We start from the raw sequence: 27,084 nt of genomic DNA, 5'->3' as shown, positions 1-27,084 counted from the left end.
ATGGTGCTGCCAAGCAATGCAAGGTATTCATCTCCAAATAAAATTTGATTGAAAAAGATGAGATATTGATTTTGAGCTTCTTCTTCTTCTTCTGTTTTGTAGTTATTTTGGTGGTCTCTTTAACGTTTTTGAATGTGTTGTATTCCTTATAATGCAATTGGTGAATTTGGAGTGATGGACTCTATTGCGTTTTTAAAACTTGTTTTGAAACATGTATTGACATGTTTTAATAAACCTTAGGATGGGCATATGAGAATTCTGGAGTGGCCAAGCCTGTCCATTATTTTAGATGAACCTAAAGCGCATAAATCTGTCCATGATATGGATTTCAGGTGAGCACCTGCTTGTTTCGTTTTGTATAATGGTAGAGTGCATTGTGTACCATTAAATACAAGACAATAATGTTTTCAAAGAAGCTATGTTCAGACAATGTTGTTGATTGGCATGCTAAATTAGTATTAAATTAATGTTAATGAGATACATGGGAGAAGACTGGTTGTCTTTTTTGTAACTCTTCCACTCATCAAAAAATTTCTACAAGTTATTAGTGAACCAATTAGTCTTGACTAAATGTAGTATGAATAGTGTTAATAGTTTTGTTTTCACTTTTTTGTTGTTGAATTTGACAGAAGAATCCTACTTACTTGCCCTTGTTTTTAATCTAGATTTATTGATCCAGTGTGCTAGTCTAGGTTTTCCCTTGACCTTGCCCTTACCCTGTATCATTAAATTCAAAACAACAATGCATAAACGAGCTATATTCAGATGTTTGTTTACATTTGGCTTGGTTGGCATAATTATTTGGTTGTTAAGAAGTGTTATTCATTTTAATTACGGTTAATGTTGGCATCGGAGTTGTATCATTTTGTAATGCAGTGATTCTCCTCTGATCAAAGGATCTCTAAAATTTACTTTGAATCACTTCAGTCTTGATTATATGACGAAAGTAACGGTTGTTAATGGTTTTTGTATTTTTCATTTATTATCTTTTATTTATTTCTTTTGTTGAATGCACATATAACTTTTACGTAGATTTATCCTTGTCTTTAGTCTAGATGTTAAACATTCTGCTTGCCTTTGTATATTATGCTCTAGCTTAGACTCAGAGTTCTTAGCTTCGACATCTACTGATGGCTCAGCGAGAATATGGAAGATGGAAGATGGTGTTCCTGTGACTACTTTGACTCGCGACTCAGTAAGTTGTATTTCTTAATTTTTGGAAATATTTTTGTGATTTTTTTCTTCTATTTTAGCATCATATTTTTGTGTTTGATTAATGCAGGATGAAAAGATTGAACTCTGTTGCTTTTCTAAGGATGGGAAAAAAACCCTTTCTATTTTGCACAGTTCAAAAAGGTATGTGCACCTCTCTGAAGTAAATGACCTATACTACCATATCATTGTTTCTCAGACTATTAAATGTATTTCTGGGAATCAAACAGGTGCTAAAGCTTTAACTTCAGTCTGGGACATAAGTACATGGAAGAAAATTGGACATAAAAGGCTACTTAAAAAGTCTGCTGCTGTTAAGCAAGGATGGAAAATATCTTGCTCTGTAAGTACTAAATTTGCATTTGATCTTGTGATTTACACTAGGCTTTATACACATTCTTCAGCTGTAGCTTCAACTTGAAAATTAGGCATCGCTGGTAATTAGGTGGAAGACTAGTTCATATCTTACATGCATTAAAACACAGGCAGATGTACGAGGCAGATGTGCATGTATTTACTGTAAGCAAATATTATATACAAGAGTGGTCATGTTTTCCAACTGTTCAGTGTGTTTTTATATTCAAGTTCACAGAACTCCATAAATCGTCTGTTTTTTTTTTTGTTGAACAATGACTAAAGGCACCTCATAGATAGTGTTAATGCGGAATCATTAACCTCTGGTCCTCCACTTTTGGAGGTTGTGGTGTGACATTTTTCTTTTGTTATGTCAGTGTAGACACCAAGAAATTTAATGAAAATAAAATTCATTAAATAATTCAGTCAACACTTGAAATTATGACCGAACGAACACAGTCGACATGTGGGTCCTACAAAATGTGCACGTGGCTTGTGAGTAAGCAAAATCACGTAGACTCAGAGAACAACACTTGGCGACACATGAAAGGCCCGACGGCAATAAATGAATTTGTTCCGGCTAGGCAGATCACACTACTACAAAAAGGTCATCAGACAACGGTGATTTTCTGTTGTGTGATGACCAAACTAACCGTGGTCTAAACGAGTGTTGTGTGATTGAAAAATCAGACAACGGTGATTTCACCATTGTGTGACAATACTTTGCTCAACAGAATATTTGTTTCCGTTGTGTGAATTCTGCGCAAGCATGTGCCTGGCATGGCATGCGGATGGATGTGTCAGTACATTCAGACAACAAAAGAAAGAATTCACTGTTGTGTGAGATTCATAACACACAACAGATATAACTCATTCTTTGTTGTCTGAGATTCATAACACACAACCGATATTACTCATTCTTTGTTGTCTGAGATATATAACACACAACAGATATTACTCATTCTTTGTTGTCTGAGATTAATAACACACAACTAAAGTGAAATTATATCCCTTGTCTGTTGATTACTCAGACAACAGAGATGATTTCATTTCTGTTGTGTGTTATGAATCTCACACAACAGAACTTTGTTTTCTTTTGTTGTTGGTTGTTAGTTCACACAACTACTCTATTTGGTTTCTGTTGTGTGTTAGGAATCTCACACAACAGAACTTTGTTTTCTTTTGTTGTTGGTTGTTAGTTCACACGACTACTCTATTTGGTTAGCTGTGGTGTGAATATTGTAATCAAATTGGGTAACAAACCAGTGACTGTTGTAGGAAAAGCCTCAATTTCGAACTCTTTTACAGTCAGACAACACATTGATTTGCATTGTGTTGTAAGACTAAATATTGGACAGTAATTACCACATAAAAAGTACTCAAATCCATATCATTCCATTACCATTTTTCAAACATCCATACATTCAAGTGACTAGGTAATGTACCAAACAAGAAAGCATTCCTAGCTAGCTACACATGAATCAAAGCTGATATAATATCTTTTCGCTTCAACAAAACCTTCTTGTGCCATTTTATCAAGCATCATGTGCACTATATATACACTCTCATTTGCCTCACCTCCAAGCTTATTGTGAAGCTTCACGAGTTAGCACATATTGCAGCAGAAGAGCATGATACAGTACCAAAGGGGTTGGTTTTCCAGAGGAATGAAGAACAAGAGCATGTAACCCAAGTTCAAGTGCCTTTTCCCCACTCACTAGCACTAATGAAGCTGCACCATCACTGCTCAAGAGAAAAGCACAACCCATTATGCACTGTTAAAAATGAGAGACCATTGTGATTTATGAGAAGTACCTAAACACAGACACATATATAGATAATCTTATGATAAAAGCATTGCCAGCAGTAACTGTACCCCCATAATATAAAGTTTCAGATAGATGTAGATGGGGTGTGGGTAATTATTTTCTCTGTAAAAAAGGTAATGTACTTCATACTCAATGAACTTGACAAGCACAACCAAAATTTTCAGGTTCGACAGTTTTATGTAGAGAAGTCATGATTTAGAGATTCTTTTCCTAATGGACAAATTGCTATCAGCCTAAGCTATTAAAACTTCTTTATGTTGCTGATTACATATACACAAACTCAGTCTGAAACAACAAAGATCCCAAAACCAACCCACCTAGCTAGAAAGGAAAGCCATATTCACCATAAAATTGATCTAGACGAATGTTACTATATGAAGACTGATCGATCAGTAACAAAAACAAACTATGATAGAAATAAACAATGCAGAACTTGTATTTCTCACAATTCACAAGCCTAATATATAGCATTCTACAGTCAATTACCTCTTATGATCAATCAAATTAAATCAATTGATTCCGAGTCAAATCAAGTATTAAATTTCGTCTGCTGATTAGATGTCAAGTTATTTAAATTGATAATCAAGATGAAAATCAGCCATCAAATTAATTGGCTAAATTTCTTAATAGTCGTGATTAAATCAATTAATTAAAGCTGATTGATTTGATTATATTATTAAGGAAAAAACAATTAAAATCAGCCATCAAATTGATTGGCTAATTCCTTAATGATCGTGATTAAATCAGTTAATTAAGTCTGATCTATTTGATTATGTTATTAAGAAAAATGCAATTAATTGCGTGTCATCAAGACATTCCAAATTGAGAGAGACGCCGACACTATAAATACCCCCTCTCAAATCAAGAGAAGGACTTCAGCCAAAAAAGAGAAGAAAACACTCTCAAAATCTCTGAAGCCTCCCAAGATCGTGAATAACCATCAAGCTGCCAAATAGCTAGTTCCTCACCAACCTCAAGCCAAAACGTTGGTCACGTGTCAACTCTCGTGACCATCGTACGACTCAAGATCAAGCGTCAAGCCCTTGAGTGAAATTCATCGTCGGAGATAGAATCAGAGAATTACCAAAGATTGTAACCCGCACTCAAATTCTTAATAAAATTATTATTTTTTGTACACGTGTCTGCATACTGTTTGTTTTCAGATTCCCTTTACAAATTGGCAGGCCCAGTGGGACCTCTTTTCCTCTCATCGCCTTCTCCGTAAGACGATTCCAAACAAATCTGTTCAAGCAATGGCTTTCAAGAACACTCAAGTCACCCCGAAGAACAAGTCCAAGACAACGACCTCGAAATCGAGCAACAGCTCATCTGGTCACGTCACTCGAAGCATGGCAAAGGTTCAGCCTACAACAATTGTGGCTTTGCCTTCTAAGCCTCGCCAACCAATCATCACCCTAGAAAGTTTAGGGGCAGGGAAGCATGTCCCTCTAAGTGAAGAGAGACAAGCTCCAAATACAAGATCAAGGGAACGGTCGTTTTCACCTGCCTCTGATGACAACTCAAGCACCGGATCATACAAGGGGAGTCCTGATGCTGAAGAAAATAACACTTCTGGGATGCAGTCAGACGGTGCATCTCACCCTTTAGCAATGCAGGTCATGATGACTGGGGCAACCACGCTCGAAGAGCAGGTAGCTAATCTGATGGAGGCGGTTCAAAAGCTCACCAATATCGTCGAAGAAAAGGATATGCAGATTGCTCAACTTTGGAGCAGGCTCGAGAAACAAAACGATGAGGATTCTGCTAAGGTTCCATACAAGGACGACAAAGGCAAACAAGAAGAAACTTTAAAGACAAATGACAATGTTAGTGAAAGTCTACTTGGTTCTTTGTCCGTCCAGCAGTTGCAAGACATGATCAATAACTCCATCAGAGCTCAATATGGAGGTTCCTCTCGTGATTCTCTCACATATTCCAAGCCATACACAAAAAGAGTGGATAGCCTGAGGATGCCATATGGGTACCAGCCGCCCAAGTTTCAGCAATTCGAGGGGAAGGGCAATCCAAAACAACATATTGCTCATTTTGTTGAGACTTGCAACAATGCTGGAACGAAGGGAGATCATCTTGTTAAGCAGTTTGTACGTTCATTAAAAGGCAACGCCTTCAAATGATACACTGATTTGGAACCTGAGTCAATCGACAGTTGGGATCAGATGGACCGTGAGTTCTTGAATCGTTTCTATAGCACGAGACACACAGTGAGCATGATGGAACTTACTAGCGCCAAGCAATGGAAGGACGAACGCGCAGTTGATTACATCAATAGGTGGCGTTCGTTGAGTCTCGATTGCAAAGATCGACTGTCAGAAATATCTGCAGTGGAAATGTGCATCCAAGGTATGCACTTTGATTTGCTATACATTTTACAGGGAATCAAGCCTCGTACATTTGAAGAGCTAGCTACGCGAGCACACAACATGGAGTTGAGTATAGCTAGCCACAAAGGGAATAAGGAGTCAATTGTTGACCAAAGAAAAGACAAGGTCTTCGGAAGCAAGATTGACAAGGTACCGAAGAAATCTGCAAAAGAATCGATGGCCGTCAACATTGCCCCAGTCAAAATCTCTACACGAGATAAGGAGGTTAACAAAGTAGAGCCAATTCGCACCTATGACAGGACAAAGTGTTAATTGAAGGAATGGCAACAAAAGACGTATCCCTTCCCGAATTCTGACATGGCAGGCATGTTGGAAGATTTACTTGAGAAGAATGTGATAGAACTCCCAGAATGCAAGCGGCCCGAGGAAATGCATCCTGTCAAGGACCCGAAATACTGCAAGTACCACCGGATCGTTAGTCACCCGGTGGAGAAATGCTTCGTCCTAAAAGATTTAATAATGAATCTTGCCAAGCAAGGAAGGATTGAGTTGGATGTCGACGATGTTGTTGAGGTAAACTGTAAACTACACTACCATTGTGTTTGGGTCATTCGAGCCAACCCCATTGCCCTCTCTTCCAATAAAAGCACCATATCAGCTTTTGAGAAAGCTATGCATACAGTTAAAGTTAGAGAAAGTCAAGCCAATCCAGCAAGCAAGCCTCACACCTGTTGCAACTCCTGAAGTTGACTCAGTTGTCGATGACGAGGGATGGATACTTGTCACTCGAAGGAAGGCACGCAAGAGCCCATCGCCAAGTTTACCTATAGCTCAAGCAAAATGTAAGCAATCAAAAGAAAGTCATCAGTGTCTCGAGAAAGGTGGGACAAGATTTGTCAAAGAGAGGGGCAACAAACAAGAAAAGGTGAGAGTTGCCCACATGACAACGAGCTACGAAAATTGGTTCGAAGGATCCTGCCAAGGTTGAGTCAAGCACGGTCAACACTAACCAAACGTCAGAGGAGAATGAGGTGTTGAAGCAGCTAGAAGACCTACCATTGCACTTCAACATTTCTAATCTACTACAATTGCCAATAAGCAAGATGTGCTTTGGTACAGGTGCTGATCGACATAGGCAAGTACTCTACAGAGATTAACAAGGTGAAACCGAAGAAATGCGTCACGTGTGTTGCAGATTGTGACACCATTCACTTCACGGATGAAGACCTTCAGTTAGGCTCTAAACTGCACAATAGACATCTCTTCGTGACAGGGTATATGCGAGATCAAAAGCTAAACCGCATGCTTGTTGATGGAGGGTCCGCTGTAAACATTATGCCTAGGTCGACTATGAAGCAGCTGGGCATCAATGTGGAAGAGTTGTCCTGAAGCTTTCTCATGATTCAAGGCTTCAACCAAGGGGGGCAAAGAGCCATAGGGATGATCAGAGTAGATATGAAAATTAGAGAAATGAAGTCGAATGCTTTGTTCCATGTGATCGATGCGAAGACCTCATACAATTTGTTGTTGGGATGACCGTGGGTTCACGAAAATGGTGTCGTCCTCTCCACTCTTCATCAATGCTTCAAGTTCTACGATGGCGGAGTAAAAACGGTAGCAGGTGATACTAAACCATTCACTGAAGCTGAATCTTACTTTGTGGATTCCAAGTTCTACATGGATGATGAAACAGTAAAGAAAGTTCTCCCAGTTGGAGTACCCTTTACAGGGAAAACTGCAGAAATGCATAATAAGGAGGTGGAATCCAGCATGGCAAGAAGTCGCAATGAGGAACCACATAAAGTTTCGTTGGAAACGAATGTGGCAGCTTCAAAGAACAAAGTCAACTCCTCTGCTCCAGTCCTTCGTTATGTGCCAAAGTCTAGGCGAAAAGAAGGGGAATCTCCTTTGGTAGAGGCAAATGAGCAAGAATGTCCGCGAAATCTAGATGAGAAGGACGTAGAATTGCTAAAAGAAACATCAACCATACCGTTGACGAAGTTGAGCAACGTAACTCCCACCAAGTAGCCGCTAAAGGGGTTTGCCAAACTGATTCAAGGCAAGACAGAGTACGAACACTTCCTGACAAAAGGACAAAGTAGGGGTCATCATTTGGCCCGCGGGCCTAAAAGCCCATGGGAGCCCGCCCGGCCTAGTGGGCAAAAGCCTGGCCCGGCCCGCAGCAAAGCCCATCTTGGCCCTGCCCATTGGGCACGAGGCAGGGCTAGGGCGGAAGGTTCAAAGCCCAGGCCCAGCCCGCAGCCCGGCCCGTTATATGCCCATTAAAGCCCGCCCGGCCCGGCCTTATAAGCACGCCCGAAAGCCCATTCAATTTTTGTATTAATATATTTTTATGTAGTTATATTGAACTAATTATTGCATTAGGCCATATGTTTTTTTAATTTTGTATTTTATTTTGTTCAATCATTAACATATCATCATTTTTTCATAGATTTTTGTATTTTTTTAACAAAATAATATGACATATAAATATAATGGGCTCGGCCCTGCCTACCCAAAAAAGCCCGGCCCTGCCCGACCCTAAAAAGCCCGTAAGGCCCTGGGCCCATGGGTGGCTCTGGGCCTTGATTTTTAAGAGAAGCCCGGTCCTGCCCGGCCCGAAAAATAAAAAAAATATGTTTTGGCCCTGCCCGGCCAGGCTCGAGCCCATTAATTTTGGGCAGGGCCGGCCCTGCCCTGCCCATTAACGACCCCTAGGACAAAGGAAGGATTTGACCCTAACGCTTATAAGCTACTAGCAAAGGCTGGATATGGCTTCGGTCATCCCTGGCAAAAAGGTGCATGAGCTTAATGAATCTGAAAGGAGGTTGAGAGAGCAAGGGTGCACATTGGACCCTGCTAAAGCAGGTCTTGGTTTTGTGCCAGGCAAGCAAATCAAAATTTCAGGAAGAAGAAAAGTTGCAAAGGCAAGCACGCAACACATTAGTGTCGAGGTAATAGAAGAAGAAACTCAAGAATCTGAATCTGCCTTTCGCGTTTCGGCATTTGATCGCATTCATCCTAATTCTCAAGTTGCGGTGCCCGAACAAGTTGATGAATTGGCGCCTCGAGTTTCTGTATTTGAGCGTGTCCACACATCAACAAGCCAAATCTCAATTTTTAATCGCATCACCCAAACAACCACTCGAGCTTTCGTGTTCAATAGGTTGTTATCTTCCGATGAAGGAAATAAGAAATCTGAGTCAGTCCCTCGAAAGTCGGCACTTGAGAGGATACAAGCAACCAAAGAGCAACAAAAGCAAAAGAGAAAGAGGATTGACGACCAAGGAAACGACAAAGAGATCCGAAATCTCATCCCATCACGCATAAAGCGATGCTCTGTGTTAAAGGTGAGCTTAAGTGAACAACTCAAAGTGAAGGAGCACACCATCATACTCACTGGCCAAGTTGGAATGAGTAATGTTGATGGCAATGGCGAAGATGAGATTGTTTAGTCTGCCTATCATATCATGATAGCAGAAGCAGAGGCTTTTGCAGAAGATGACCATGATCATTCCGAGGATGAAGTAGATGAATCTCTTCCAGAACTTGAAGACAGGGGGCAAGCTACTATCGACGAGCTTAAAGAGCTCAATTTGGGAACTGGGGAAGATCCAAGACTTGTCTTCTTGAGCGCTTCGCTGAGTCCCGAAGAAGAAAATGAATACTATGGTATGCTGCTTGAATATAAAGACGTCTTTGCATGGACGTACAAAGAAATGCCTGGCCTTGACCCAAAGGTAGCGGTTCATCGTCTCGCAGTTAAACCTGAGGCTCGACCGATCAAGCAAACACAACGAAGCTTTCGGACGGAACTCCTTCCTCAAATTGAAGCTGAAGTTGATAAGTTGATTGCTGCAGGTTTCATTAGAGAGGTTCAATATCCTAAGTGGATTGCAAACATTGTTCCTGTCAAGAAGAAGAACGGACAACTCCGTGTATGTGTGGACTTCCGCGACTTAAATGACGCATGTCCAAAGGATGACTTCCCTTTGCCCATCATTGAACTCATGGTGGATGCAACAACAGGGCATGAAGCTTTATCCTTCATGGATGGGTCATCTGGATACAATCAAATAAGGATGGCCTTAGAAGATGAAGAGCTTACTGCCTTCCGCACTCCCAAAGGCATTTATTGCTACAAAGTCATGCCATTCGGGTTAAAAAATGCTGGTGCAACATATCAACGTGCTATGCAGAAAATCTTTGGAGACATGCTTCACAAGTACGTGGAATGTTATGTTGACGATTTAGTGGTCAAGTCAAAAAAGAGGACAGATCACTTGCAAGACCTAAGAAGGGTGTTCGATAGACTACGCAAGTACTAGCTCAAGATGAACCCTCTCAAATGTGCTTTTGGCGTCAATTCAGGAAAATTTGTTGGATTCATTGTGAAACATTGTGGCATTGAAGTGGATCAATCAAAGATTAAGGCCAACAAAGACATGCCTGAGCCAAGAAATCTATGCAAGTTAAAAAGTCTCCAGGGACGACTCTCCTTCATCAGACAGTTCATATCGAATCTCGTAGGCCGTTGTCAGCCTTTTAGTCGACTTTTGAAGAAGGATGTGCCTTTCGTATGGGATGAAGCTTGTCATAACGCTTTTGAAAGCATAAAGAAGTACTTGGAAAACCCTCCAGTGTTAGGTGCACCCATCCTTAGGAAGCCGCTTATCCTTCACATCGCTGCTCAAGAGCCATCACTCGGAGCACTCCTAACCCAAGAAAATGAAGAAAGGAAGGAGAAGGTGTTGTATTACTTAAGTCGAATTCTCATAGGACCTGAATTGAATTATCCACCGATAGAGAAAATCTGTCTCGCACTCGTCTTCGCCATCCAAAAGTTAAGACATTACATGCAAGCTTACACAGTACATCTAGTGGCACAACCAGTCTTGACAGGGTGAATGGCTAAATGGGCACTACTCCTCAATCAGTATGAAACCATCTACATACCGGCCAAAGCGGTTAAAGGACAAGCATTGGCTGATTTCCTAGCGGATCATCATATCCCTGCGGATTAGGAGATTTCAGATGACTTACTGGATGAAGAAGTCTTTATTACAGAGGTCCTCCCTGCTTGGCAAATGTTCTTCGATGGGTCTTCACGAGCAGATAGGGGAGGAGCTGGTGTGGTCTTCATTTCTTCACAAAGGCAAATATTGCCTTATGCCTTCACTCTTAGTGAACTATGTTCCAATAATGTGGCTGAGTACCAAGCTCTAATTATGGGACTACAAACTGTAGTTGAAATGAAAATCTCAAATCTAGAGGTGTATGGAGACTCGAAGTTAGTAGTTGATCAATTACTAACTATCTATGAAGTGAGGAAAGAGGATTTAGTTCCTTATTTTCAGCTCGCCACACAACTCTTAAAGGGTTTTAATGCTGTCACACTAACACATGTGCCAAGAAAAGAAAATCAAATGACAGACGCTTTGGCCAACTTAGCAGCAACTTAGGCATTATCAGAGGATGAAATCATACACCTTCCAATCTGCCAATGGTGGGTCGTACCGACAATTTATGAGCTTTGGCATGAAGACTCCAATGTTGACTCTGTGTACGTGATTGATGTTGATGACTGGAGGTACCCATTGATTGATTACCTCAAGCGAAATAGGCTTTCCGATGACCCAAAGCAACGCTCGGACATAAGACGAAGAGTACCACGCTTTTTCTACTACAAGGAGACTCTTTATCGACCATCATTCGATAGATTACTTCTTAGATGTTTGGGGAAAGAGAAAGCTGCTAAGGCTATGGAGGAAGCTCATTCAGGAGTATGCGGAGCTCACCAGTCAAGTCCAAAGCTCCATTTTCAAGTGAAGAGGATGGGTTACTATTGGCCCACCATGGTTAAAGATTGCATGGAGTATGCACAAAGGTGTCAAGCTTGCCAGTTTCATGCAAACTTCATCCATCAACCACCAGAGCCATTGCATCCAACGATTGCATCCTACCCCTTCGATGTGTGGGGACTTGATGCTGTAGGGCCCATCACTCCAAAATCCTCTGCCAGTCACTCATACATTCTAGCGGCTACGGATTCCTTTTCAAAGTGGGCAGAGGCAGTACCACTTAAGGAAATAAAGAAAGAAAACATTATAGACTTCATCAAAGGGACTATCATTCAACGATATGGTGTTCCGCGCCATGGAGAAACTCTGTGAGAAATATGACTTCAAGCTGCACTTTTCTTCTATGTACACCGCCCCGGCTAATGGGTTGGCTGAAGCATTTAACAAGACATTGTGCAATATTTTAAAGAAAGTTGTCCGAAAAACAAAAATGGATTGGCATGAAAGAATGGGCGAGGCGCTCTGGGCCTATAGAACGACATATAGAACTCTTACAAAAGCTACACCTTACTCCCTTATATATGGTGTTGAAGCTATCTTACCCTTGGAGAAGCAAATTCCATCTCTGAGGATTGCTTTGCAAGAAAGACTGACTAATGAAGAGAACGTCAATTTATGCCTTCAGGAGTTGGAAGCCTTAGATGAAAAGAGACTTGACGCGCAATAGCACTTGGAATGCTATCAAGCTCGAATGTCACGAGCTTTCAATAAAGGGGTTCGACCCCGATCCTTTCAAGTTGGTGACCTAGTGCTTGCCGTGCACAGACCTATTATTATGACACACAAGACTGGTCCTAAGTTCAAGTCAAAGTGGGATGGACCTTATGTCGTCAGCGAAGTCTACACCAATGGAGCCTACAAAATTGTGGCTGAAGATGGCCTGAGAATTGGCCCCATAAATGGAAAGTTCCTGAATAGGTACTATGCTTGAAGAAAGTAAGAAGATGCTCCTAGCCAGCACGACCCTAAACTGCACATAGCACCAAAAAAAAAAAAAAAAAAAAAAGTCTATTGAGTTGAAAACCCAAAAGGGCGGCTCAAGCAAAAAAAGGACCAACAAAAAAAAATTTTCACTTCATCCATAAACCCTTGAACTACGTGATGACTTGATTCCTTCATTAGAAGGATATGTAGGCAGCTTGGGTATAACAATCTCAAGTTCAGTCAAATCAAATAAAAAATAAAGGGTTTGTTTACCATTCGTAAAGTAAATAAATAGAAGGGTATTTTATTTCCATAATAAGTTATGACTGTCAAAGTTTGACTTATTACAAGTAATAAAGGAAAGTGAAAAAAATCATCATAGACTACGAAGTGGAGAACAGCTCTTCACACCCAAGTCAAACCCTTGAAGCTATTGTGATGGCTCTCAAAAATATCTCGCAATGATTTTGTCGTCTCAAGCTCTGCAGTGGTCACCTTAGGGGTCTCTTGGATTTGAGTCTTCTCTTTTTCTAGGTCGACAAGCTTCTTCTCCTGTAGTAGAAGTCTCTCGTCTAGTAAAGTCACTGTTTGCTCCAATCTTCGTTGTTCCTCCTTTAATTTCTCCAAAAACTTGAGAACAGATTGGCGATGATCAGAGTCAGCTTGACGAATTGAAGTGACTTTTGCAATTTCTGACTCTGTGTTAGCCAGACGCTGATTACGTGTGCCTAGTAGCCTTGCATGAGCAAGTAAGCCGTGCCAGGTTATATTGGTCAGCACTAGTCAACAATCCCTCAACTTTGCCCCTTACGGATGAAGGATCAATCCCATAATGGCTAAGCTCAGCTATCAGCTTGTCAAGTTCCTCTTGCTGGAAAGAATGGTCTTTGAGGAGTGCTTCATTATCATATCTTCAATTTGTTCACAAACTGTGGTAGCAGCTTGTTGACGGATATCACGAAGCCTTTCGCTAGCATCTATAATAGCAGCTCCACCAAGAGAGGCCTTGGAAAAGGCTATGGTGTTCAGAGGCTTGGGAGGATGCACATTAGTAAGTGGACCTATACATGTATCATTAGTAAAAAAAAGGGTGCAATGAAAATACTCAAGAGTTAGGAATTGTACCTGTAGGGTCAATTTGATATGAGTCATTCTTTGCATTGGATGTTCCTTCCGTGGGTAAAGAGTAAGCCTGAAGTTCTGCTGCAGAAGGAACACGTATAGGGTCTCAAGAGGCGTCATCGTTTCCCCAAAGTGAATGACCATCAATCTCTGCACCCTGAAAAGATAGGAAAAGAACAATTCAAGTTCTAAAAAAAAAAAAAAAATTTGACGCAAGTCCAAAAAAGGGTTACCTCATTACGTTGCAGCATCGGTTGTGAAGAAGTTGAAAAGTCACCAAGAAAGTCAGTATTTAGAGTGAACTTAGCATTGGGATCGCAATAAATAGGGCCAAGACTGGTGTCAATTTTCCGACGCTTAAAGTGCACTTCACTATTATTGCTACCGCTACTTCCATTACGCCTTCTTTCTTTGATGTCAAATACGTAAAGCCTAACCGCTTGTAGTGGACCCTACTACGAGTTAAGGTGGAGGAATCTAAGCGCTTAGGACGTTCACATTCTTCTCCCTGATGTCGACAGACACGCAAAACCTAACTGCTTTGAGTAGATTTTCCCACAATCAAGAAGTGGAAAAATCCAAGCACTTAAGTCATCTGCTTTCTTCAATTGTTGCCAAAACCCTGAAAATATATATATATATATATATATATATATATATAGATATATAGTACATATAGAACTGTGCGACATTAAAAAAATGGTGACATCATGAAAAAGAGGAGAGAAAAAATATATATAATTTCATAATCGTGCAATATCTAAAAAAAAGCATTAACGTCATGGCATATGAAAGAAAGATGCTTAGAAGGAAAGGATAAATCATGGAATTATGCTTTGATTGGGTCAAGGCAGGTTGTGACAATAATAAAAAAAAAGAGGACAGAAAGCCATACCTTACCTTTATGATTTGCGGAGCCCAAGGCAAGAAATTAGCAGCAACAAGCAGGAAATAAAGAAAGCAGAACTGGGGTTCTTCAATTGTCACCACAATTCTAAACAAAGAAAAAAAATAAAATATATATATATATATATATATATATATATATATATTAAGCAATTGTCAGAGTACACATATACAGTGCGATATAAAAAAAAAAAAAAAAAAAAAAAAAAAAAAAAGAGGCAATGACGTCAGCAAGACAAAGAGGATGTGGGGCATGTGAACATGAATGATAACAAAGAGACTTCCATGGACTAAGGTCGACCTAGACCTAGGCAAAAAAATCAGATATTTTGCCACCAAATGCCCCATTTTACCTATAATCCATCTACATCTTAGTCCATATTAGAATTTTTGGAATGATAATTAATCCATAGAGTGAAAAAAAAAAACTGCACTCTATGGACTCTATGGATCAATCATATGGCCTAATCCATAGAATTTTTGGAATGATAATTAATCCACCTTTGCATGTACGATGTGAAAAAAAAAAATAGCAAACTACAAAGACCCCCCTAGTAGAAATAACTCCTCCACTTTTGATTTTATACATCTAAGGACAAAAGTTTACACTTAAGGACATTTTGTCTTTAATAAGTCTTTTACTTTCCTTAATAGTTATCTCTTCCTTTGGTAAAAATAAAATTGACGGAGCGTAGTGGGCCCATGCTTTTGAATTTGTTTGTTTAACCATATTGCAGGTATAAATCCATCCTCTATACTCGAAGGTAAACGGTTATTTTTACCATTCATAATTTCGATTGTTGATAGACTTGAGTTGATTGCTATCTGCAAAATTACTACTAAGGAACTGCAAAAGGAGAGAGAGAAATTGAGAAAATTAAAAATCTATAGAGATAATCTTAGTAAAGATTCTCCCAATTACTGGGATATTATCTATAGACTACAGACTAGAATATATAGAATAGAAGAGGAGATAGATAATCTCTTAGAAGTTCTGGAAGAGGAACAAAAACCTCTTGATTATTTGAGCATTGGTTAGATCCGCACATCACTGGTATCAGAGCTTGTAAAATAGCTCAAGGAGAACCCCTCCTTAATGGGGACAATGTCAGAATTGTTATTAGAGAAAATAAATTCTCTATTGAAATCTTCTGATGAGAAATATCAGAAGTTGTTACTAGAAATATCTAGATGTCAAACTCATCTAGAAAAATTACCTGCTATAATCCACCAATTGGAAAGATTGGAAAACAAACTGGATTATATCAAAGAACTTCCAAAAACGGAAGAAGAAAAGCTGACAGTCGTCAGTAGAAAAATCAATGAACAGCAAAAAACGCTGGAATCTATGAAAAATATACTGAAGGACAAGAAAGGGCCTACAGTAAAAAAGAAAACTAATGGATTCAAACCATTAGAAAAACCAGACACAAATCGTGTTCCAAACATGATTTTTCTGGAACCATCTACTAGTCAGACTAGTATCCGGTATGAAAACCCGGAAAAAAGAGAAATGAAAATGTTAAGCATCTTTGGAAAAAAGAAAGGAGTACAACTCCTTAATGCTGAAGAGTTCGAATTCAATGAAATTGAACAAGAGGTAAAAAACTCCTCAATCCCAAAATTAGATTTTAAACAAATCTACAAAAGGGGAAAGTTTGATCTAATGGATAGCCATTATTTTAAACTACTAGAAATCACAACCCCCGCTACAGCAGGTGGAGAGACTGATCTTCTATTAATCACTCCTTCAGAAGTTGCTAGAGCTCAAGCAAAAAAATATCAATTTATGCATATTGGAGCAGTCCAAGTAGGCATAAATCTGCTTGCACGTGAAGGCATAAACTGTTCGGTCCTATGTGTTCTACAAGACAACAGGTTAACAGACTTCCAAGCTAGTTTGTTGGGAACACTCGAAGCATCCTTATGTGATCAAGTAGCGTATTTCAACTGCTTCCCCAACTTCACCACCAGCTTGAAAGATGCATCTCATTGTCTACGACTGAGAGTCAAGACAGATGGCATATCTATGAAAGAAGATATGCAAGAACTTGCTATAGTATATAGAATATACTATAAATTGATGAGTACTACAGTAGCCCCTAAGACAAGGATAACGAATATCCCAGGTCTTACTACTGGATTCCTCACCAATCAGAAGAACCATTCACAACAAATCCACAAGGTTACTTGGAATGAAGTGACTTTTCCTCTTGAATGGAAATTATCCGGTCCAAAGAAGCAGCCGGAAAGAGCAAAAGCAAAGATCTACGAGAGTAGAAAGACTGGAGAAATTAGTCTTAATTTTGACAATCACAGAAAAAGTGATGTCTGTCCTGAAAACCTCAGGATAAACAAGAATAATTTTCTGAGAAGAAGCTACAGCACTAGAGAAGCTAGTGTCAGTGGTATAAAACCCACTATTGAAGAACCAATTTCTGAAGAAGAATTGGAGGCTGATCTGAACAGACCAGTCAATATGCTCAGAGCTAAGAGGCTCTCTGAACTCTATAAAGAAGCTGAGAATTGTGAAAATCCTGAACGATTAGAAAAACTAATCGAGGAAATGAAAAAATCCAAAATCAGAAAGACGAGAAAAGTCTTTCCTTATCAAGATATTGAAATGGAAGAAGGAGAAAACTCCAGAACTTTCATTAGCAGAGAAAAAGGGAAGGTAAAACTCCCATTACAGAAAGCCCCCACGGGTAAAAAAGGAGAAAGAAATTCCCAAAGATTTGTCCCAGAGGACAATCTGCCTAGAGTTCCTATCACGAACTACGGCATCTGGTTAAATCTAGATAAGAGTCTAGATAAAAGAAAAACCATTGACCAATGGGTAGATAGCCTAATGATGGCTTCTGCACTCACCCTTGGCAAATTTGAAGCACCAGACCTGCAGGTGTACTATGAAACTACTCTCACTGGAGTAGCAAAAAAGTATTACCTATCCTTCAAAGAAACTGCCAGAGGAAGAGACTGGCTTGAAGAAATCAAAAATTCAAAATCTCCGTATGATTTTGCAGTACCACTGTACGATCAGTTCTGTGGAGATCTTTCAAATCTGAGTGAAAAAGCCAAAGAAACGGCAAAATCGAATATCTATGCTCTCAAGATCTGTGACATGAGATATTTCAAAGAATACCTGAATGAGTTTCAGGAATATTACTGTACAATTGGTGAACTAGAGAATACTGATCTAGTTAATCTGTTGCACAGGAAACTCCCTGAACCATGGAGAACAGCTGTGAGAGAAAGCATAGCTGAAAAACCAATTGAAAGATTTTCAGTTGGAGGAATTGCCGACAGAATCCGGCAATTACTGAAGGAGCAATGCAAAGCCAATCTTAGAGCTAAGATGGCCAAGAAACAACTCAAAGGAGTTGAAAATTTCTGTTATGGAATACTGGATATGCCCACAAACTGGGGATGTCATGAATCCAAATTCCACAAAAAGAAGAAAAAAGTAAAATATTACTCTAAAAAATTTAAAAAGAGTAATCAGAAAAGAGATTGGAAATTCAATAAGAGTTCCAATTACAAGAAACAAAAGGATGAAGATCCTAAAAAGAAATTCTTCAAGAAAAAGAAGAATACTCATCAGCATAAACAACCAAGCAAGAAAGCTTGCAGATGTTGGTTATGTAAAGCTGAAGGGCACTATGCCAATGAATGCCCTGAAAAGGGTAAAAGATCTACTAAAGCTCTCTTCGAAGAATATGAGCAAATAGTAGAGGTAGCAAACATGAAAGGCTACGAAATAGCCTATTCTGATGATGAAGATGATGACAGGTCAGTCTACTCTGCCTGGTCTGAAGAAGAAATTTCATCAGCTGAGTCTGAGATCGATTCTGAAGTAGAGTACTTCGAATCCAGACAAATGAATGTTTTGAAAATCAAAAATTGGGAAGAAAGCAAGACAGAATCCTTCATGTCTTCTTATCAGGTGAACCCTGGTACATTCGTTTGTGACTACTGCTTATGTCATGAAAAGAATGGTCTCCCTATGTTTTGTAAAGAGTCCAAGAAGACTTATCATAAAGAATGCTTCATAGCTGAAGCAAGAAGAAAAACCAAAAATGGTCTTGTCAGCCAGTTGGTTGAGCAAGAATATGAAGAATATTTCGCTGAACAAAAGGCGAAAGAAGTGGAAACTCTGTTCCAGGAAACCATGGAACCATCTTCCTCGAAAAAGGAAGAAATCATCGATGAAGATATTGAACTGGTTGAAATACCAGAAAATGTAGAACTGGTGAAACCACCAGAAACTGTTCATCTCTTAGAACGACAAGAGGCTACTGAAACATGGGATCTACTTGGCCAACCATCGGGCAAGTTTGATTATAAAGTCAGATATGACCCTCCGTCATGGTTCAGTGACCCAGACATCAAAGAGATAGTTCCTACAAACTGGGATGATACAAAACCTTCTAGTTCTGATAAATCACCTCATCCAGAAAAAGTTCCAAATGAAGAATGCAAACCATTCATTCCAAAGGAACAAGCTCAGGAAAATGAGCTTCATCAATCGAAAGTCGTCTCTACAAGTAGATACAGCAACTACATAGAGATTGGACTCAAATTCCCTGATTACAGAAAATATCATCTACATGCCTTTGTAGATAATGGATCAGGTTTTACAGTTGCAAAAAGATTTGCAATTCCAGATGAACTCTGGAGAGAAGATAAGAAAAAGTCTGCTACTGGTGTCACATTTGATGGAAGCCATCTCACCATGAAAAAAGTAGCAAAAAATGTTCATATCACCATCGGTGGAGGAACATTTATCATCCAGAATGTTTGGCAATCTGAAGGCCAAGGATCTGATTTCTTGTTGGGAAATGATTTTATTCTCCAACAACGATTCATTCAGGATGACGAAGCGATAGGCTTCAGGAAAGGAGAACGGGTGTTCTGGGCAGACCGCCTCACACAAGCCAGAACTGTGGTCGGTCCCGGTTTTACTACTCAGTATCAGAGATCGCAACAGAATAGTGGTGATCTTACCCCTTACAAACCAAAATTCGAACCCATACTCCAAATCAAGCAACAAGAAGAATTACTTGTTGAAGAATCTTCTGAAGAAGAAGAAGAAGAAGAAACTAGTGAAGATGAAGAAGCTAGTTTCATCCATGAGCATAACCTCAAACACTTTCAGAACAAGCTTGAGTCTCAGCAAATTCCCACTCTTGAAAAAATCAAGAAAACACTAGAGCAAAATGTGGATACAAATCCTCAGAAGTTTTGGGAAAAAGACCCAGTGGTCTGTGAATTGAAATTGCATGACATGAATGCTATCTGCCATGTTAAAGCCATTCCTCATTACAAAGAGGAAGATCAAAAAGAATTCAGAAAAGATATTGAAGATCTCCTGAACAAGAGATTAATTCAACCTTCCACTAGCCCTCATCATGCTCCAGCATTCTACGTGAGAAATCATGCAGAAAACCTACGAGGAAAAGCTAGAATGGTTATTGACTACAGAGATGTCAATAAAAAGACTGTCAAAGACGGTTATCAAATTGCTCAAGTAAGAGTATTGATTAACCAGCTCAGAGGAGCCAAAGTCTTTTCGAAGTTCGATGCAAAGTCGGGTTTCTGGCAAGTCAAGATGCATCCTGAGAGCATACCTCTCACTGCATTTGGAACACCACAAGGCCATTACGAATGGTTGGTAATGCCTTTTGGTCTAAAGCAAGCTCCCTCAATCTTCCAAAGAAAGATGGACAACATCTTCAAGCATGTGGCAGAGTTTTGCGTCGTCTACATAGATGACATCCTAGTCTTCTCCAAAAACAAAGAAGAACACATGAAACACCTCCATGAGGTAGTAAAGCTGAGAGTTCAGCATGGAATCATCTTAGGTGAAAAGAAAATCTTCTTTATCCTTGATGAAGTTGATTTCCTAGGAATAAACATCAAAAATGGAGTAATAAAACTCCAACCTCATATTCTTGAAAAGATCTGGAAGTTCCCAGACAAAATTCCTGATGCTAAGAGTCTAGAGAGATTCCTTGGTGTCATAAATTATGGGAGAGATTTCATCCCTAAAATCTCAGGGTTAACAGCGATGTTATCTCCTAAGACAAGTTCCAAAAGAAAATGGAACTTCACAGAAGATGATGAAAAAATCGTGAAGCAGATAAAAAATCTCTGCAAAAACCTCCCTCCTCTGCAACAACCAGAAGAGAATGATGAAATTATCCTCCAGACAGATGCGAGCGATAATTATTGGTCCGGTGTGGTTCTGGCAAAGGCGCCTGGAACTAACATTGAAAAGATCTGTAAATTTTGTAGTGGCAAGTTCAGCCCTGCAGAACTAAATTATCCCACAGGGGAAAAAGAAATTTTGGCTGTCAAGAAAACGATTTTAAATTCTCCAGCTTTTCTTGGAAAACCCTTTACTGTCCGCACCGATTGTGCCAGAGTAAAGAATTTCAAAAATTTCAAACTTGATAAAGCTGCTGATAGAGGAAGATTAGCAAACTGGCAATTATTTCTTAACCAATATGATTATAATGTTGAATTAATTGTAGGAAACAAGAATTATCTTCCAGACGCATTGACCAGGGAAATGGCAATGTTCAGCCAGAAAGAAGACGACGAAGGTCGTAATCCCAGAAGCAGAAGGACTGGGAAAGAACATGAGCTTCAAGAAGATCCTATGGAAACCAAAGAAAAGGTTCTTAAAAGGTTTCTGCTAGGTCCTAAAGGACTAGCCTCAACTGATCAATCCCAGGGTAAAGGATTGGCTAGCCCGTCTCAAACGGCAGACGGTAAAGGCTCATCAAGACCGTTGACGGCTGCTGCTTTGCCAAAAAGCAGACCAACTCCAACTGGAGTCATAAATGTTTTTAATTATGAATTAAGAACTTTTGACACTCCTGTGTTCAGAACTGGCAGGAGACTAGCTTATCACCAGAAGGCAATCCTGGATAATCTCTTATTTGCTTTTCAAGAAAGAAGCAGTGGTCTAATGTTCCCGGCACTCTTTGCACTAGCTGAAGAACTATATGAGAACGCCAGACCACAATTTGAAGAAAGTCATATACAGCAGAGTGCTGTAAGAAAAGAAAAAATTCTCTTCCTTGAAAGTCCAGAAAGTGCTAGAGTTCCTGTCATGGCACTTAATGAATCAGACTGGCATGAATTCCATAGTCTGATAGGAAGACATAATCCAGAAGACCTAGTTCCTCCAACTCTCTTTATTGTTTCAGGTCCTTATGTTGGAAGATACCTGGTTAATGTTCAGAGTGAACATCCTCAAGAACATAAGCTCTGGCTTGTTGAAAATGGTTTTGTCCATAATTTGTGGACTAAAACGAATGATGATCTAAAAGGTTTGCCGCCTATCATTGTCAATACAGTCAAAAATGTAAGAAAAAATGACTGTATGCTTCGACTGAAGTTCAGATCCACTCCTCCAGAATGGATCCAGAAGGCAAACGGTGAAGTCGAATATATTCCTCCTTATCATTATGTAAGAATTATTCAAAGGAAATATCTTCAACCAGCCTGTGTAGGGTACAATGGCCAACCAAACTCAAGTATCCCGTGGATGAAGGCCATGACTCTAGAATATATCAAAAAGATCATCTCTGAGGATACCTACAATACATTCCTGGCAGCAGGAGAAAAAATTATCATCACTGCTTACGATCATCCTGACGTAGTCAGCAGTGACTTATTCCTATCTCTTACCAGAAAAGAGATAGATTCGACACTGGCATGCTTACGATGGGTGGAAAAACTTGAAACTGACAACCACTACAAGATGTATGTTGATACAGATGTCGAAGACAATGCAACAACAGTAAGAATGGCCCAGGCAGATAACGACTCGTTTGTCCTTGGTCACAATTCAGAAACCGATGAGAACATGTGAAGCAGCAGGTGTAGAAAACACCGAAAGTTCTTTTGGATTTTTCCCAAAAGTGACTTTTGCTTTTCAAAAAGCAGGTGAAAAACATCTCACCTAAAGGAATCTGCTTTTTCCCCGGCCGACCTCCACCAGCAGGAGCACTAAGGAAAGCAGGAAATCACGGAGTCGTTCTGTACATTTTGTTGTTTTGAATTGTAATTTGAGTTCTGCTCCCTATATAAGGAGCTTTAGCTTCCCTTAGAATTGAATTCGAAGAAGAAAACATCAGTCTAATATTCAAAAATCGAGCAGAATCAGATTCTCTCAAAAAATAAGGAAGCCATAGTAGCAGCAGTAGCAGGTTTTATATAAATCTCTTTATGCAAGTGTGCATCTGATTCCAAGTAAGTATTTGTAATCAAGTTATGAGTAGCTAAGCAGCTTCTAGCTGTTTGCCCAAGAGTGAGGCTCTGGGTTCTGTATCTGTATTTATGTTTGAATAAATAAATTCAGTTTGTGCCCAGTACCCCGTCACAAAAATATTTTGTTATTTCTGCTTTTGAAAGTAGCAGTAGCAGTAGCAGTTGTTAGGTTTTTGTTTAAAAGCCTTCATCCTTTATTATACTAAGGCAATAGTGATTCCGCCCTGTTAGTAGCCGCTTAGACAGGAAGTCGTTAGGCGAAGTTGTGGCATGATGAAGATTAGTCCTTAGGCTGATACTGTGTGAAGACTTTTTAGCAGGAAATATTGGCTGTTACTGTAAAAAATTGTGAAAAGGTAAAAAGGAATAGGGTGTGTCCTTAATTGTATAAGGGGAAAGGTTGTGGAGTTTTTTGTTAAACAAAAGGTGGTCTGGTAGTCCTTTGTAGTTATCCCAAAAAAAAACTGCACTCTATGGACTGCACGTGCGTGTGTGTGTGTATATATAAAGGATGAATCATGGAAAGTTGGAACGGAGAGCACATGCATATATATGAATATATTCCTATTGTCAGGGCATGGTGCATATATGTCCCTATCATATCAGAGGGTGGAACATGGATGATTGAATAAACATATAAAAAAAAAAGTAAAATAAAGGCTACACGGGAATCTGTAAACATGGATGATTGGACAATAAATCAATGGGTATCACAAACCTATTTTGCCGCTACCACCAGATCGCTTGCTCGCGTCGTCTCAAGGTTCCAGAAGAAGAAGCAAAACTGTAGCAGCAGGTCCCTGTCAGAGAATAGAGAAAGAAAAAAAGTAAGCACTAAGCAGAGGCCGTATCGATTATTTCTGAAATGAATGAATGAAGACAAATCACCTTAATTGCTAGAAATTATTCTGCAACACGAGGACAAAAGTCAACCAAGCAGGGAAATTGGGAGCCACCAGCCGAGTTGAAGAAGACAAGTTGGAAAAGCTAGTGTGAGGAGGGACTTCATTTATATTGAAAGTATTAATTTCCTAGTTGAGACTTGAGACTAGGAAAATATCGCCGAAATCTAATATTTTCTGCTATATATGACATCAATTTATGTGGTACTTATATTGATTGTTGAAATTTTGCGAATAAATATCTCATTCGGAAAGAAATCAATGATCCATTCCATAAATATTAAACAAAAATACTCTTATATTATGGGCTTTGTCACCTGCCCATTTGGAGTCTTTGTCATATTTACAAAATTAAATCCTGATTGCAAGAGAATCTCTGCAAAATTAAATCAAGAGAATCTCTACAAAATTAAATCAAAATTCAAAACTTCAAGTTACACCTCCAGCACGTGACAACATGTTTACGGCGCACCTTGAAGTGGGAGTATTTGTAGACACCAAAAAATTTAATGAAAATAAAATTCATTTAATTCGGTCAACACTTGAAATTATGACCGAACGAACATAGTCGGCATGTGGGTCCTACAAAATGTGCACGTGGCTTGTGGGTAAGCAAAATCACGCAGACTCAAAGAACAACACTTGGCGACACATGAAAGGCCTGACGGCAATAAATGAATTTGTTCCGGCTAAATCAATTGATATTAAGGCAGATCAATTAAATTAAATCAATTGATTCCGAGTCAAATCAAGTATTAAATTTTTTCTGCTGATTAGATGTCAATTTATTTAAATTGATAATCAAGATGAAAATCAGCCATCAAATTAATTGGCTAAATTTCTTAATAGTCGTGATTAAATCAATTAATTAAAGTTGATTGATTTGATTATGCTATTAATAAATACAATTAAAATTAGCCATCAAATTGATTGGCTAATTTCTTAATGGTCGTGATTAAATCAGTTAATTAAGGTTGATTGATTTGATTATATTATTAAGGAAAAAACAATTAAAATCAGCCATCAAATTGATTGGCTAATTCCTTAATGATCGTGATTAAATCAGTTAATTAAGGCTGATCGATTTGATTATGTTATTAAGAAAAATGCAATTAATTGCGTGTCATCAAGACATTCCAAATTGAGAGAAACGCCGACACTATAAATACCCCCTCTCAAATCAAGAGAAGGACTTCAACCAAAAAAGAGAAGAAAACACTCTCAAAATCTCTGAAGACTCCCAAGATCATGAAGAACCATCAAGCTGCCAAATAGCTAGTTCCTCACCAACCTCAAGCCAAAACGTTCGTCGCGTGTCAACTCTCGTGACCATCGTAAGACTCAAGATCAAGCGTCAAGCCCTTGAGTGAAATTCATCGTCGGAGATAGAATCAGAGGATTACCAAAAATTGTAACCCGCACTCAAATTCTTAATAAAATTATTATTTTTTATACACGTGTCTGCATATTGTTTGTTTTCAGATTCCCGTGTTTACAGTCAGTTTGGCTGTTTTATGATGTCCACTTATTAACTTCTACGAACCTCCATTTGTTTTAACATTTTTTTTTTAAATTGTAGGGGAAGCAAAGATGGAGATATATGTGTGGTTGAAGTTAAGAAAATGGAGATTTGCCACTGAGTAAGAGGCTACACCTGGGAACTTGTATTGCCACTCTAGACTTCTGTCCCACTGAAAGGTTTGACCTTCCAATTTCTTACTAATAAAGTTCTATCAATTACAAACATATTAGTAGTCTTTGGAATTACTATGAACAAGCAACATCAATCCTTAAATAGAAGTATGGAACTAAATCCAACTTTCATTTGCAACACTGATAAGTATCTTTTACTATGTTATCAGAAATTATCTTGTTTTCATGCCCAACTTTGATTTATTTTTTCTCCACCACAACTCATGAATGATGATGTTGTATAAGTATGTTTTACTATGTTATAAGAAATTATATTGTTTTCATAGGAATAAAAGCATGTTGCTTTAAATCAAACTTCTAGGTATTCATTCTCTTGAATGTCCTAAGGATCAGTAGCATCTCTTTCCTTCCCTTTCTAATGCTTCTAGCTGTCTTCTATGAAGAGCATTTTATTCAAAGTCTTCCCAGAAGGGAGTTTCTGACATGTTCAATTTGTCTTTTCCTTTTCTGCATTGCAATTCTAAGATACTGTTGCGTTTATGAATGTTGTTATCTAATGTTTATATTCGATAATGTGAAAGAGAAAGGTGAATCTTTATGGGAGACGATTCACTTCTGGGTCTCTTTCGATCATGTATCTTTTGTGCTAAAAAAGTTGACTTTTCAAGCAATTGTATTATTTATAGATCATCAATTAAATTTAATTATGAGAAAGGCCTTTGTAGTCTATTTAGGTACGCAACTACTCTCCCTTTTGGTTTTTAACTACTCAAGTGTTGATTTGTTTCCAGGGTTGTGCTCACCACCTCTAGTGAATGGGGAGCTGTGGTGACCAAATTAAATGTTCCAGCAGATTGGAAAGGTTTATCTCCCATCCTCTGTGTTTTTTGTGTTAATGCACTAATCTGTTTATACACCAACTGTATGGCAAACTTGTTTACTCTTGTTTGAAATTTGCAGAATGGCAGATCTATCTGTTGCTTTTAGGGCTGTTTTTGGCTTCTGCTGTTGCATTTTATATCTTCTTTGAGAAGTCTGATAATTTTTGGAACTTTCCTAGCCTCTTGGAAAAAATCAACCAGCAAGACCTGAATTCGGGGCATTTTTGAAAGATTCACAGCCTTCTGACGAAAGAAACATTTGGGGTCTGTAGACATGTCAAAATTTTAATCATCCTGTGTCTACCAACAATGCAATGTAACATCAGCAACTGGATGCAAACTAACCTCTTTGTGGCACATTGTTTGTTATTTGTAGTATTCAGGGAGATGCAGAGAAACATATTTATTTCGGAAGTAGAGAGTTTTTGTCATGTCTAAACATATTTATGAAGCCATTCTTGATTATGGATAAGCGACTTTTTTGGCTTATGGCCTATGACGTGTTTCATATTTCCTTCTTTCAATGCAAAAGTTCGACCGCAAATGTTTACAATGCCTGGTCAAAAATATCATCAAGCTGCTGAAATAAACCCAGTAGCCTGGAACGGTATCAGCGGACAAATCTCTATCAGCTTACGAATTATTGAGCTAGGTTTGTGTTCGGAGAGGTTCCTGTCGATATGAACCAACCTAACCCAGATCAAGAAGAAAGATCAATAGCTGTTTTTCCTTTCTTTTTTAAATTCTATCACCATTTCCAACTCACACATCACTGATGCTAGTTTCTGAAATGTATAAGTCGGTTGTTCCAAATAATC

At 38.9% G+C, this 27,084-nt stretch overlaps 1 pseudogene; it reads left to right on the top strand.

Moving 5' to 3' along the window:
- On the top strand, window positions 1-26,538 carry LOC112164379 (annotated as a pseudogene).
- Window positions 26,539-27,084: the final 546 nt, after the last annotated feature.

This window comes from Rosa chinensis, chromosome 1 (genome assembly GCF_002994745.2).
Source record: "Rosa chinensis cultivar Old Blush chromosome 1, RchiOBHm-V2, whole genome shotgun sequence".
Lineage (NCBI taxonomy): Eukaryota > Viridiplantae > Streptophyta > Magnoliopsida > Rosales > Rosaceae > Rosa > Rosa chinensis.
The sequence above is the reverse complement of the archived record's forward strand: the minus strand, read 5'-3'. Positions and strand labels throughout refer to the sequence as shown.